Source organism: Meleagris gallopavo, chromosome 11 (assembly GCF_000146605.3).
Source record: "Meleagris gallopavo isolate NT-WF06-2002-E0010 breed Aviagen turkey brand Nicholas breeding stock chromosome 11, Turkey_5.1, whole genome shotgun sequence".
Taxonomy (NCBI): Eukaryota; Metazoa; Chordata; class Aves; order Galliformes; family Phasianidae; genus Meleagris; species Meleagris gallopavo.
Window position 1 is genome coordinate 5,969,406 of NC_015021.2, and position 14,180 is coordinate 5,983,585.

Below are 14,180 nucleotides of genomic sequence, written 5' to 3' on the forward strand. Positions count from 1 at the left end.
GAAGAGCTATCGTCATATTTGGAATTCATCTTTCATCTGACTTGATTATCTGCATGTATTCTGACTGTAATGAGAAGGGAGAGGTTTTCTTCCATCAGAAAAAAAAGTTCATCCATCATCACAGATACAGATTCTTTTAAAGGATTTTAAAATTAAAATACTTGACCTCCTCTCAAGTCCAACATTAGACTTGTTATTTCGTGCTTATTTTTCACACTTGGAAAATCAAGTGTATTTGTACGCAAATACTTTATGCCTCCCTAAATTTAGTCCATGCTAAGTGGTTCAAATTTCATAAGCAAAACTGGAAGGGGAAGAGATAATGGCATAAGGAAAATGGGGGCTCCGCAGTGCTGGGGGTGCTGAGTGCCTGGCGGGTGATGGGAAGACTTGGAGCTGGGTTGGCCATTGCTTCTGGTGGGAGAGGAGTCAAGAAGCCACACCGGAGGGAGAGTGGAAGGCAGCAAGTGAATCAACAGGGAAAGATCCTACTGCTGTACTTGTTCCAGTGCAGCCTCCACTTCTATTACCATGAACGAGAATAGCAACCCACCAACAGATTGAGGCGTGTCTTCTCCCATAGCCGCCACAGTATTTTTATCTGCAGGCCTCTCCCACACACATACTCATGCGTTTCCTCCCGTGGAGTTTCAAGGATCTTCACCAGCCTGTGTCATCTGCTTACCAACATTAGCTGTAAAAATACCAGCAGAGCAGGCAGGGTGTTACGTTCAGCAGCCGGTGAAGATCAGGAGTCTGCTGGGAGCCGGCTGGATCGAGCTGTCGTGGTGTCAGCTCTGCGTGCGTCAGCCGGCAGGATTTAAAGTCAAAACACACATAGTGAGGGAGGAAGACAATGAGAAAGTCTGAGTCATACTCTGCTGAGGGTGAAGAGAACGGATTAATAGACAGCAAACATGAATGAAACCAAACGGCTCGTTTTAGTCATGCGGCTCCTTCTTAAACCCAAAATAGGATTTATTTTTAGTCACTGAGGATAAAAAAGGTTTTCTTTGCACTTTGCCAAAGAGCACTAAGAGAAGAGTTTTAATTAGCATGGCTCAGGCTCTGCTTTCCTTGGCACCTGGGAGCAGGCACAGAGGGTGCTCAGGGTGCAGCACTGCCCCAGCTGTGTGTCACCTACGGGCTGACCATGCAAGATCACTTACCCAGCACCTCCCGATGCTTCAGAGCTGCTGCAAGGAGCTAGGCCTGACCTAAGAGGATGGGAGTCCAAAGGAGGCAGGGCCCACATATTGTAAGTGGGAGAAGGAAGAGAAGGCAGCACAGCTCCCACTCACAGCATCCAGGCAGCAGAGGCCACAGCACCGCACAGCTGGGGCTCCCCAGGGTCAGAGCACAGCCAGCTCACAGGGTGCTGCTGCTGCGGAGGGACACGATGCGGTCTTGGTGTCTGCTGGCCAAAATGGCCTTTGGTTGGCCATGGAATCTGGCACGAGAAAACACAAAGGGAGTATGCAGGAGCGAACTAAGTTACAGCCACAGCAGTATGCTCACCTGTTTTTGTGACTTTTCATTTCAAATAAATGGATAGAAGCAATTTCACAGCTGTGCACAGGGATTAGTTACATTATTTAATCCTTTGCTAAATCATCTCAGCAATTCTGCTCTATAGAATCTTCACAATCTTGGGGCTAAGCCATTTTTATCCCTTAATTACATCAAAGCCTCATTAATTTTTGTGTTAATCACTCACAAACACAGAAAAGTTCTGTGATTTTGGATCTCCCTGACTCTGGCAGAACACCTCTTCTTTGTTACCTGCTCACTTGTCTGACAATGCAGGATAGAAACGAGTAGCAAAATTACCACCCATTAACCCTCCTTTTTCTTACTCATTTTTTGAGACTCCATCCATCCTCAGAGCATAAAGTCACACACCTGCACACCTAATAGAGGCAAACATCCTCCTCCCCAAGCCATTAGGGCAATGGATGCTTTGGCAACAGCGGAAGCAAGAATCTATTTGCTAAAGCTATGAGAGCAATAAGCCACACTCTGCTTCCTTGTCATAAAAGGTTATCACCATGTTCTCTTGCACTGTCTTTGCAAGCATTATTAGTTTTCGTGGTGCCATTACAGCATTTTTTGTGGCCATAGGTCTGTCCTTCTTTGCCTAGTGTGTGCCTATGTATGTTCCAGCTCTACCCCTACAAAAATTTATACAGAGCTGGGTCAAAACCAAATATAGCATTTAGTCACGAATGTGACAAAAATAGAAAAAAAAAAAACCTTACTGCAAAGCACAGCACAGAGCCAATGGTATAGAATTTCTCCCTGAGGAAAACTTTTACCCACGAGAGGGCAAATAGATCCCAAACCACCAAATTATCTCACGTGGATAAGGCAGTAACACTTCATGACGTGTCCAGTTATCTGTATATTAACTTAAAGGTTAATTCAAAACAAACTGGAGTACTCACAGTAAAGAGAGAACATAAATTCACATTGTCTCATGTGCTGCAAGCTGGTACCATCAGCATTAAAGCTGAGGGCTTACATTTTGGGGCTGGGCCATACTGACTTTGTATTTCAGGATATACAGCCAGGGAGAGCTGGCCAGCATCACAGCAAGTGTGTCCTGGCAGGCAGAATGTCAGCACAGCAAATTTGTCACCTCACAGAAATTCCCTCGTCCGTGAGGGTTTAATGCTGTTACCAGGTGTGCAGGAAGCACATTCTGAGCAGCAAAGAGGAGCAGATAACTCACCACAGGCATGTCGCAAAAGTGCACGTGGGCAAGCTACTGATCCCAACGTGGGATGGGACCCCAGGGATGGGTACAGCTGGAAATCTGGACACAAAGCATCCTAATACGCCTCAGAAATGACTATGTTTAATAATAATCATCAGGAGAATACAGCATTTATCCCTGGTGGTAAACCAGAAATATTTTTTCTGGGACTCCTCCCCCCCAATACAGCACTGTGAACATTCAGTAAGCGCTTCTTGCTATCACTTGGTCCTCTAACGCTCTCTTGGGCTAGGGATAAGTGCTAGGCACGCTGCTCTTCCCCAGCAGAAATCAAAATACAAGCATTGCCATCAGTTCTCCAAGCAGGCTGAGAGCTAAATGACAGCTTGTAACACTTCTGCAAGCTGGGAAGAACATTTGCCTTGGACCTCTGTGCTGTTTTAGATAGCAGTCTTGCATTTTTCTCAGCTATCAGAGACTTGACTGGCAAGTAAAATCCATATAATTAGGAGAAAATGCTGCAATTTTTCCCTAGGGAAATCCTGCCTGTGTGCCACACGTGGCTGCTAAGTGCCTTCCCAGTCCCAGGTTGCTGCCTTACTCTTCTGCCAAGCCCTGTGCCACTGCCTGCTCATAGGTTGGGAGACCAGCACTGGACTGGGAGTGCTCTGTGCTGGGCAGATGACCCATCCTTACCTTTCTGTACTTGTAAGGGGCACGGAGAATCCCAAGAAGGGTGAAGCATGGATCAGGATTTCCTTGTAGGATCTTGAAGAACGGCAGTGAGACTGCAATGCTCTCCCAGCATCGATGCCTCCTATAATTCAGGGAGAAAAAGGCTCCAAAAACAAATAAATTCAGGAAGAGACAAATGCCCAGTGAGAATGCAGTCCTTCCACCATCTCATCTAAATAGGAGTGCAGACAGCTTATGACTACAAGCATAGCTGGGCACTCCCAAATCGAGACCAAAATAAGACTCTACGATCAAAGGCAATTTTTCTTGCCTCATAATGGAGAAGTAGCATTTAAAAATGGAACATATAGAAGGGAAGAGGGACAGCATAGTCTCTGTATTAGCAGAGATTAGCACAGCTTTTTTTTTTTTTTTAATAAAATATTAAACCTAAGCAATTTTTCCAATTGAATGTAATGTACTCGAACCATTTGTGTCCATGTGACAGAAGGCTTGTTATGAAAACAGCTGCTTTGATGCTAGGATAGCAATGCGATTCAAAAGTGAAATTAAAGAGACAATCCCAAATCTGCACAATCTCAACCCAAATCTGCAGCATCCTTATTCCAGAAATTTTCTCCTGGATACACTTAAAAATAAAGCATAAACTCTACAGATGCTGTATACTCGTGTTTGGCCTGTCAGAATCTGCCAACAAGGCTCTGGCTGCAGGAAATGCATTTCTCCAGAAGGATTTATTGGCTTCCATCTGAAAGAGCCCTGGCTGAGAATCTTTCACTCTGAAAAAGCCTTCACACAGGGCATTTGAACTGAGTAGGGAAAACTGGCTTTTGCTGCCACAGGCATCAGTGAGCATAGGAACTTAGGTAATATTATTTTGACCTTGCCTGATGGTAGTGACATTGAATTACATGATGCTGGCAGTATCTTCCCCAATTCTATCCTTATTCCACATCCTGCAGCTTCAAGACCAAGCAGGTTCCCCAGGTGAGGGACAGCAGGCAGGGGCAGAGCCAGAGCTGCTCATGGGAGCCAGGCCTCTCCCTTTCTACACATACTGCTGTAATTTTTCTACCTCTTCTATTTCACTATCCTAGGAAATTGCCTTCCTAAAACATCCCAGTGTTCAGTGATGATCTCTTGAGGGGGAAGGTCTGGGTCAGCATGCTGTCTTTCCCACCAGACTTATAGCACCAGATTTTTGGAGCAGTCTTGCAACCTTATGCTGCAGCCAGCACCCACAGCCATCCCCCCAGCAACAGGTCTGCATGCACAGAGGAGTCCAGAGCCAGGAGCAGCTCACAAACATGAGCTGCATCCCTCAGGGACTTAGCAGCTACCTTCCAGAGAAGGACAGGCATCCTGTCATCTGTACCTACCACACTTGGCATGATGCTGGATCCCATAAAAGTGGCCTGGTTTGCCCAAAATAAATTATTTGTAATTCAAGGCAAAAACAATTTGTTGCAGCTATTTAAAATCAGGTCACAAAGCACTGCAATGAATTACTGTCAGTGTTACCTAGAGCGTGGTTTGCGTGTGCTCCTGCGTAGATATGTAGTCAACAGGGAGCTTTTGTCTGCCTGTGGTTTTCCACTAGTACATCTCAAAGCTGAATCAAAAGACCAGATACCATCTGGCCCTGGAGATCTTGCCTGATGAACTAAATGGATTATTGACCATGCAGGGAGGTTTTTGTCAACTGTTGCACAGAAGAAATGTCAAGGAAGAACTGCAACCCAAGGAGACATGGTAGACATTGGGAAGAGAAAGAAAGGGCTTGGTTCTCCTGGATGCAGCTGCAGTATACCAGCCAGTGCAGCTGAGAAAACGAAAGCTCCTCTGGAGACTACATCTAGCGTATCTGAACTGGAAAAAGCAGATGGTCCAAGGGCTGAGGCAGGAATCTTGAGTCTCACTTTCAGGATCTGTGCCAAAGGGGTGGGGTGGTAATTAAGCTGATAAACAGTGATATTAAATGTATGAAATGAGGCTTACAATATAAGAGAAATCTTAGGTAAAATAAATTCATGTGAGAAGCATAACAGAGTGAATCCCAGCATAATTAACTTGTAAGGAAGCAGAAATGCAGAACCTGCTCCTAGGATTGAATCCATACACAACAATCCATACACCACACACTTACAAAACATCAGTTTTCCCTGATTTTTATCCATGAAGCAAACAGCCAAATTATAGCCATTTATTTGTTTTTAAAAGGTGTTAAAACAGGAGGATTGGCAGTACATGGTTCAGATGCATAAAACCAAACTCATTTGTCTTAATAAAAATAAAAACATGCTTATGTGTTTTGAGAAGTCAGGGTTTGATGAACAATGGCCTTTTGCTAAGATTTACAATACAATTGAATATTCTTAGTTCTAGTTTTACATTGAACCATGGCTGTCAAAAGTAACAGAGACTGTACTGACAGCAGCATGAAGACAGCGTCAACTTGGAAACAAAGAAGAACTGCAGAGGCTTTTCTGTGCCAATGGCACCAGACAAAACAAAACAAAACCTCACTCATAATCATTAAAACAGTTCAATCAGTGCTCTTGCCACAATTGACACTTTAAGAGAAAGAATCTCAACAACAACAACAAAAAAACCCCACCAACAGATAATATCTTTCAGGCACTCAATTCATAAAACAAACATGCAAATTTGATTGCCACATGGATCATTGAAAGCAACATCTCTGCTGGTACCTACAATTCACTCGTAAATATGGTATCTTCCCATGGTAATATTGCTTATTATCTGAAGTCTACTGTGACCTACAGAGTAGCTTTTGATTTCATATTTTGCATTGTGCTGATTTAAGTCTTAAATTCATAAAGCGATATGAATTTTAATAATGCTGAGCAAGTCTTGCTTGACATATCAGCCTAAAAAAGAGGGATCATCAGATAAGTTTACTTGAACCTACAGAAAAATACACGTACCTCAAAGGCATTATTTTATTAGGTGCTTGGGGTTTTTTAGACAAAAGTTGTTTTTTGGTTTTTTGTTTTTGTTTTTGTTTGTTTTTTGTTTGTTTGTTTTTAAGTTTTTGAATCCTTTGATAATGAAGATGAAATTTCTGGGATGACCCTATGTCTCAGTGAGCTCTCAAGGAATTTCAAGAATGGCAAACCATTTCTTTCCAAAACTTATTTACAATTGTTGCATGAGTATAGAACTGTCTTGCATTCCCACATACACCTTTCTGCCTCAGAGACTATAGACAGCTCTTAAAAACCTGAGACAGTTATGACAGAAAACAGATTCTAATCATAATAGCATCCTAGAAAGAACCAGTACTTTTTTTTCACTTATTTATGTATATCCACTTCATTGTATAAATGAAATTGGTAGATGTGAATGTAATTAAGAACAAGCATAGTGTGTGCATGGATGTGGGGTGAGGGTAGTAAAATCCACATCTCACAGACCACCTTAATGATGACACTTCTTAACACCTAATTTCTCTGCAATCTTAATTCTTTTTTATCATGTTTTTGTAGTTTTTTCTACTGTGTCCAAGAAAATGAAACACTGATTAGGACCAGAAGAATCTGCCGTGAATTATTTATATTGCAGTATTGCTGTTTGCACAAGGATTAAGCCATTACAATAGTCTGAGGGAATACACATCATCTTTTGTGTCATTTCCTCTGGTCTGGCTTAAGTCAGATTAATGAATAGAACCTATACACCTAAGTAGGAATCTGTCCCACTTTTTTTTCCATGCTGATTGATGGTGCATAACAGCTTCCTGCTACAATATGCCGTAAGTCTTTCTTAAAAAACAGTCCTGAAATACGTAGGTCACTCTGTAAGTACTGCCACTTATTCATTACCATGGAAACGACAATGGATACAAAGAGCACAATAACACTATTTCATAGAGCAAATTCTCATCTGCTTTTTTTTCCAACAAACTCACTAGCATTAGCTCAGCATTTTCACCAGGGATGAACAAGAGCCTGCATCTCATACTCATCAAAATTAGTACCAGTGGAGATGATCTGCTGTCGCCACTGCTGAAACACACCACCCACTACCTCGGTGACACCCCTTTGCTTCATATGCACTTCCATGTCAGACACCATTTTGTCAAACTTCCCCTCTGCTGCCATCTATCACACGGCAACAAAATGTAGTGGAATACTGGAAGAAAGGTTCAGTCTCTATTGCCATACCACCACCATCTGCCTCTGATATCATGGACTCACATATTAAAATAGGAGGTATTGCTTTCTGTGCAGCTCTTGTATTTTAAGGTTTGCTCATGACTCAAGAAAAGTAAAAAATAAATAAGAAAAAATAGAACAGCTTCCATCAGAATCAAGGATGCTGCAATTTATGTGATTGGTTAACATTCATGATCTCATAGAAGAGTTTTTCATTATTCCTTTTGTAAAACTTAGATCAAGTGGAGAGAAAAAGACAGCTGACTTGTAAGACCGGAGAATGAAACAGAAATTTCTAAAAGTTAAGTGTTCACTTTTTACTGACGTATTGACAGCAGAGCATTAGTCAGACAGCCAGAGAGTTCTCATTTAATATAAGGATATTTGCATGCACTGCCTGACTACATTTTGATTTGAAGCTAAGTAAGGCAGGATCATTCTCTAATAATTCTCTAAGCAAGTCAGACTGATGCATTCTCCAAAGACCCATGCCTTACAGAAAGATAATCATGAAATATTAATCATTTCCTATTTAGAGCTACGACTGCCACAAATGAATTACCCTCTCGCACTCCCCCCTCTGAAGCAGCACCCTCAGAACCGAGTTGGTCGCTCCCCCGACTCAGCAGCACCATGGACAGCACAGCACCGACCGCCCGCTTCTGTACCAGCGGTTCCCAAACCTACAGCAGGGACACGCTGCCAAGAAGCACCCACAGCGCTCTGTCTGACAGACCAGGCAACACTCCCATTCCTTGCAAGTGATAAGCAAACACCAGCAAGAACACACTGCAGAAGTGGAAAGCACGAGAAACATGTTTTCATCAGGGCTTGTGTGGAGAATGTGCATATAGCCCTACTAAAAGGCCATCTTGTGTGCTCCACACGAATCTGAAAGCTGTTCGTTCAGGAATCAGACTCAATGCTCTGTAGCTTGCAAGGCCTTTCACTCAGCTGAAATGGCAAATAATGAGAAATAATTTCCCTGAATTGCTTATAGGCAATCCAGAGCATGAAACCCATTTGCATAAAACAATCATTGGCATTTCACACACGCAGATCTCTGGCAGTCAAAACCTCACAGTACATCATTCAGGGACTGAAGGAAAGAAACTAAATCAGCTGTTCTCTACAAATAACCCATGCCATTGTATCTGACATCACACTGCCTCATTATTGGGTATTATCTGTGCTCCAAGCTGTGAGCTATAGCCAGGATCCCGGGACACAAAACCCTCTGCAACATCTGAAGACAAACACTTCGCTATTACATGCTTCTGAAAATGGATCAGGAAAATAAAAGTGCTCATATGGATTAAGGTGTCAAAAAGCACTTCAAAACTAGTGGTAATGTTCATCAGACTGATTTAGGTGGTCCAGATCACAATAAGAGCACTGAATATCTGTAACTGGGAGACTTTTGGTTTCTATGACCATCTTTGTCTACTATCAAATTCAGTCATGTATTCCTTGGGACTCTGATCTTCCTCAATAGCAATTATATATTTAATCTGCTGATAGAATCCCCTTCTCATTATTTAGCATTTGTTACATATGTACTTTCTTGGAATTATGTTCTAGGAAATACTATAACATCATCCCAAAGTATTTTCTACCTCTTGATAGAATAAAAATCAGTTTTTAGACAGAATCATAACTATCAACTATTGCCTCTACCACCACCACCAGAAATTTCTCAAAACCAGACAGGTAAGCCTTGTTAATGGAGCTGGCTTTAGTATCCATAAAAAGTTACCTAATTCTCTGAGTAATGGTTGCAAAACACTGTCTCCAGGCTCTGTATTGTAATACCATCTAAGTTTATAGGGGCCTTGAAATACCTCTGTGAAGAAACAGCACATGCTCTTTAATTATTAAGACAAAAATCTGGGTTGTTCTTAATCAACACTCACTCGTCTTCTAGCCAAGGGCCTCACATGGAGACTTTGAAGAAACTAAGGAGTGCAAGGGGCCAACAGTCTTAAACATCTGTGACTACCTGACACCCCTTCACTGTAATCTCTATGCCAGCAGAAAGAAACTGAGTTGCCAAAGAGTTGCCTTTCTTTGGTCTCTGCTAGCACTTGACAGCCCGCAAGAAGACCCTAGATAGAAAGTAGGTTCTACTCTATAACAAAAAATGCAGCAAGATTTTTACCCAGTCACTGAGAATAAAAAAGTTGATGGAGATTTACAGACACAGTGACCATTTGCTATTTCTTAAGTGAAATTAAGATGGGACTCTAGGCTCTGCTTTGTGCTACTGGGAGAGCACAGCAGCAGTCTGTCAAGTCACCATGTTAGCTGCAGTCTGCATGGGCACCCAGAGGTATCTGTAACTGAGTGGAAAAAACAGCACTCTGCAACTAGTGCATATTCATCCAAACTCATGGGTTTTCTCTTTCTGGATCTTGTTGCCTTTTGATTGGACACGGGGCACATTCCTAGTAACAGCCGTGCTTCCAGCATGAGGGATAACTTACGTGCAAGTTCAAATAGCAAATCTGAGAGCAAGGCTTCGAGGCGTGTCAGGAGGGCAACCACAAACATGTCTCCCTCAGTCTGCTGTGGATTTCTGTGAGGGACTTCTTCAGATCAGTAGGCCTCCCAGTGCCTGGTTTCCTTCTCTGCAGAAGAGCGAAGTTTCTACTTCCATCACAGGGTTAAGCATTTAAGACTGGGAGGCTTCTTTACCATCAAAAAATAGCATAACATTTTCATTAGGTTCTGAGCGGGTAGGAGGGAAAACAACTTAAAGGGTAGAAAACTGCACAAAATAAAGCATAAAAATTTGAAAAATGTGGCAGAATAGCCCCCTGTGCTGTGCCTGAGGACAGTTAAGCTTTCTGTGACTTTGTACTGAAGTTATATTTGTAAAAATTGCTGGGTTCTGTAGCATCATGGCATTAAAGTTCATTTTAGCTCTGAAGCATGATGAATTCAAAATACAGCTGTTTACATTTTAATTAAATAATCTCATGTCACAGGCTTTACATTTAAAAGCTACCCCATTAAGCTAAGATGGTGAGAACGAAAAGGCCAGGTACAGCTGAATCAGAACAGTGAATCTTTTTCTCCTGATGTGCTATACAGTTAAAGGCATCAACACTGTAACAAATATTAAGAAATCTGTCACTAGCTGTCATCTGACTGAAAGAGCAAGCTCCCCAGGGCTCACTGTTGACAGCACTGAAAGCAACAGCTTCACCTGGAATCACATATCCATCCCTCGTGATGAACACCTGGGCATGCAAACCTTCCACATCAGATATGGTCAACAGACAGTATACTTTTTGCTGCAATTAAAGAATGTGAAAATGAGTTCAGTCACTCCTTACTGCCTGTCTCACATTTTGTGTTTGCAAGTGTATTCAAGCATGGCAAGGGATGGCTACATATTAATCAAGAACAAATTAAAAAAAAAAATCAATAATTTCTTGATTAGTTGACTTTTATTTCCCCATTCTCATGACTAGAATTTAATGCATTGGGTATTTATTCCATTTCCAGTCTCAGTGACCGGGGAGAGAGGAGCAGGACTGCAGGTGCTGTTCTCTCACCAGAGAGTGTGGGGAACTGTGGCCCTTCCCCTCCTAATCCCCAGGAAACATATTTTAATTCTTGTCTCTCCTCCGGAACAAACAGGTTGTTGGACTTTTTTGCACATAGGCATTTATTTCACACTTCCCCTGGCTCTTCTCTGCCCTAAAACAAACATGCATGAGCCTAGGATTACCAGTTCCTAACCAAAGAACTGTAACTCGCATGACTGATTCATGCAAGGAGTGGTACAAGGCTGGGCTAATAATGCATTCTGTCCCTCTCTGTGACACAGCAGCAAGCACGAAGGGAAGATAGATGGCTATTTTCTCTTGATATGCTCCAGGAGAAACTGCATTTCAGACAGGCTGAATCCATCCATTCTAGTGAAATGCCACAACATCCCAATTTGCAAGCTGTGTCTCCTTACTTGCACTAGCTAAAGGAAAATAGCTCAGACATCAGAGGTAGGAGTTTTTTTGCTGCTGGTGAGTTAAGAGAGTATGTTCAAAACAGCAGTAAAAAAATCTGGCTAACAACTCAGAAATATCTGCGTTTGTTTGTGCCTCTGTTACAGTGTTAATCTCCCTAGAGATCTCGCAGTGGCATGGAGATTTGTAAGAAAAGCTGCGCTGCAAAACACCAAGTGGCCTGCACTCGGCTTGTTTGTCACACTGGGTGCCTTCTGGAGCTTGAAAGCCTTAAATGCATCAGGTGAACACGTTTGTGAAACAAGATAACAAGCTCTCCAGCAGTTTCTGTGTTTGCCCTGCTAGGACCATACAAAATCATACTGACCAAAGACAGTGAGATACAGGGATGGCATTCAGATGTACAGCAGGAAAGGCTGTGTTCACAGCAAGTTGTCATCTGGATTGATTCTACATCTCTGTTAAGGTCACAGTTAACCCTTCAGCAAACAAGAAGAGCATGCAATCTTCACGCTTTCAAATACGAATTGTGTCTAGCTAAGATAATTTTCTCCATTAATGGCAGCAAATACACAAAAGCGCTGGGGATGATGATGCACAAAGTCCATCAATCACATATATGCTTAATGTGTATGCAGCAACTGTTCTCAGCAGCCAACAGCCCCAATCTATTCTGCAGCTACCAGAACTGGGGCCAATAGTTACAGAAATTAATTGCTGCGGCTGCAAAATTACAAGGGGGAGAGGTGAAACTCAGTGTTTCTTGCTTCAGGGCAATTCTCGACTTTATTACTGGTTAATTTCACAAAGGCAGGCCTTTGCAATTTAAAATCCTCTGTCTGTGCCTTGACCTTTGTTCCCATATGAGTGTTTTTCCACAGCGGCAGTTGAAAACCCTGTTTCACTGTTATTAAGCAGCATACTGAACACTAGAAAATCATCCTTGTGGAAATAATGCCACACAAGATACTGCTAAAATCAGAGGCTTGTGTTCCTCTCACCCAGCACTCCCCACAGGCCACAACACAAACTGGTCTTTCTACATTGCTTTCCAAAGGGGCAAACCAGGGCAGCCCAGCCCACCCCGGATGTGCTGAAAAGAGACTGGGTAATGAATTACCCAGTGCAACTGCTCCCTTCGCTCTGCCTATAGATGTCTAGACTCCACACATTTTTAAGACAGCTCAAGCTGGATGAGATGAATATTGTCCAAGTGATCACATCTCAAGAACTTATCAACTCAAGTGCTGGAACATCTTAGTGACAACATATAGAAAACTTCTGCACCGCAGCGCACAACCACCACACACCCAAACATTCCTGCTTATCCACTCTTACTGAATTCTAGGCCCTCTTCAGAGAAGGAAATTGAAATTTTTCAGCCCGTCAACCTCAGAGATTAGTACTGCTTTTAATTAAAAGGAGAGTATTTTAGCCTGAAATGGTCTTCAGAATTTCCCTGTTGCACTGGAAGGAGATGAGAGGTGAGGAACTTCCCTACCTACTGTCACTACCACTCTCTGCTTTAAGGCTTCCTGTGCATGGGCAGTATCAAGACAGAGTCAGTCTTTAAACCAAGCAGAAATTCTAGAAATGCTTGATGTCATATGAAAAAATACTGGCAGTACTGTTAAATATCATAACCTCTGATTATTTTTAGTCACTTTTTACTCCATCTTTACTGTCACTGTATGATCCTGCCCTTGTGATAATTGCACGTCATCCTATAGGCGAATGATTGCCCGTGCTGCAAAGGGTTAATCATCTCTTGTAAGTCGCTAAGCAACGGGATTCTGCTTTTACGGCATGTTTTGTCAGCAAGGGCTGTGGCAATGATCTGCATCTTACCCAGAGACTTTTCTAAAAACTTGTCTGCAGCAACAGCAACAACCCCCCCGCCCAAGGCTGCTCACCAGCTCAGAAAAGCCTCTAGTTTTCTAATTGCTTTGATAGATTTAGTTTCCTCTTCCAAAATAAACACTGATTCATAGTATTGTAATATGATTTAAACGATAAAAAAGAGGACTAATTAAAGCGTAGCTCAAAAAGAGAAAGAAACCCCAGCATTCAGCAATATTCAATATCCTACTAGGAATTTACTTCAATAACATATCCCAACCAATAAAAGCAAATTTAAGAGTGCAGAAATTCAGAAGCTACTTTCAGGCTTCAGGGCTGGTCCCTTGTCCTCAGGAAGGGCAGTCACAATGAGGGTGCAGACAGCAGCAAGCAGCTGCACGGGAAAGACAAGCCAAACTACACTAAGAGTGCATCAGTCACCATGGGTTACTGAGGGCTGGTAACACAATCTCAATTCTCTCCAATTATCTGACCATATATTCTTCATAAGCATCCAAACTGGGAACGAAGGATCCACTCTATAATGAATAAATCCAGAAAAACCACTCATGAGTTCCTTGGGAAGTTAGGTTTCAGGGACTTGCCTCTGAACAAAACTCTGAAGCTCACACAGGAAAAAAATGAAGATTGTTTCAGACAGAGCACACGGAGATCAGACATACAAGTCAGTCCCAGCTCAGCTTCAGTCATTTAGTGTCAGCTAATCTCTGTGAATCAACAAGAACAAAATATTTCTGCTGCCAGCACTTTCCAGCAAAA

General features: G+C 42.3%; 1 long non-coding RNA gene across 1 annotated transcript; it reads right to left on the reverse strand.

Annotated features, from left to right (window-relative positions):
- Positions 1 to 204: 204 nt before the first annotated feature.
- Positions 205 to 14,167, reverse strand: LOC109369446. The gene is made up of 2 exons (XR_002118507.2): positions 3,413 to 14,167; positions 205 to 1,450 (listed from the first exon to the last, which is right to left on the reverse strand). It is a non-coding gene; the product is annotated as an uncharacterized LOC109369446 (long non-coding RNA).
- Between the last annotated feature and the right edge of the window lie 13 nt (positions 14,168 to 14,180).